This window comes from Arachis duranensis, chromosome 2 (assembly GCF_000817695.3).
Source record: "Arachis duranensis cultivar V14167 chromosome 2, aradu.V14167.gnm2.J7QH, whole genome shotgun sequence".
NCBI lineage: Eukaryota > Viridiplantae > Streptophyta > Magnoliopsida > Fabales > Fabaceae > Arachis > Arachis duranensis.
Window position 1 is genome coordinate 42,571,324 of NC_029773.3, and position 1,250 is coordinate 42,572,573.

The following is a 1,250-nucleotide window of genomic DNA, read 5'->3' on the forward strand; positions in this document are numbered from 1 at the left end:
AAGCATGTCAGAAGGACACTTTTTGGTCAGTTGCTTATATCTCTCCCATGCTTCATAGAGGGATTCACCTTCTTTCTGTCTGAAGGTTTGAACATCCACTCTAAGCTTACTCAGCTTTTGAGAAGGAAAGAACTTGGCTAAGAAAGCCGTGACCAGCTTATCCCAAGAGTTCAGGCTATCTCTAGGTTGAGAGTCCAACCATGTTCTAGCTCTGTCTCTTATAGCAAAAGGGAAAAGCATAAGCTTATAGACCTCAGGATCAACTCTATTAGCTTAATAGTATCACAGATCTGCAAGAATTCAGTTAAGAACTGAAAAGGATCTTCTGATGGAAGTCCATAAAACTTGAAATTCTATTGCATTAGAGAAATTAATTGAGGCTTTAGCTCAAAATTGTTTGCTCCAATGGCAGGGATTGAGATGCTTCTTCTATGTAAGTTGGAATTTGGTGCAGTAAAGTCACCAAGCATCTTCCTTGCACCTCCACCATTGTTATTGGTTTCGGCCATCTCTACTTCTTTTTCGAAAATTTCAGTAAAGTCCTCTTCAGAGTGTTGTATTTTAGCTTCTCTTAGCTTCCTCTTCAAAGTCCTTTTAGGTTCCAGATCAGCTTCATCAAGAATGTTCTTATCCTTGCTCCTGCTCATGTGAAAAAGAAGAGAACAGAAAAGAAGAGGAATCCTCTATGTCATAGTATAGAGATTCCTTTTTGTGAGTAGAAGAAGAAAAGAATAGAAGAAGGAAAAGAATAGAAGAAGGAAAAGAAAAAATTCGAACACAGAGAGAAAGAGAGGGTTCGAATTTTAAGATGAAGAGAAGTGTTAGTAATTAAATAAATAAATAGAAAGAGATGAGAGAGAGAAAAAATTTTGAATTTTTAATTAAGAAAAAAAGAAAAATATTTTTGTTTTTATTTTAATTATTAGTTAAAATTCAAAAATTAAGAAAGGAAATAAAATTAAAAGTTAAAATAATTAGTTAAATAAAAAGAATTTTGAAAAAAAAGGAAGGTGATTTTCGAAAATTAGAGAGAGAAAAGTAGTTAGGTGGTTTTGAAAAAGATAAGAAATGGTAAAACAAACAAAAAGTCAATTAGTTAATTGAAAAATATTTGAAAATCAATTTTGAAAAGATAAGAAGTTAGAAAAGATTTTTTAAATCAAATTTTAAAAAAAAAGATATGATTGAAAAAGATTTGATTGAAAAAGATATGATTTGAAAAAGATATGATTAAAAAGATATGATTGAAA

General features: G+C 31.0%; 1 non-coding gene across 1 annotated transcript; it reads left to right on the forward strand.

Annotated features, from left to right (window-relative positions):
• LOC127745062 (small nucleolar RNA R71) lies at positions 1 to 108 on the forward strand. The gene has a single exon (XR_008006252.1). It is a non-coding gene; the product is annotated as a small nucleolar RNA R71 (small nucleolar RNA).
• The last annotated feature ends 1,142 nt before the right edge of the window (positions 109 to 1,250 follow it).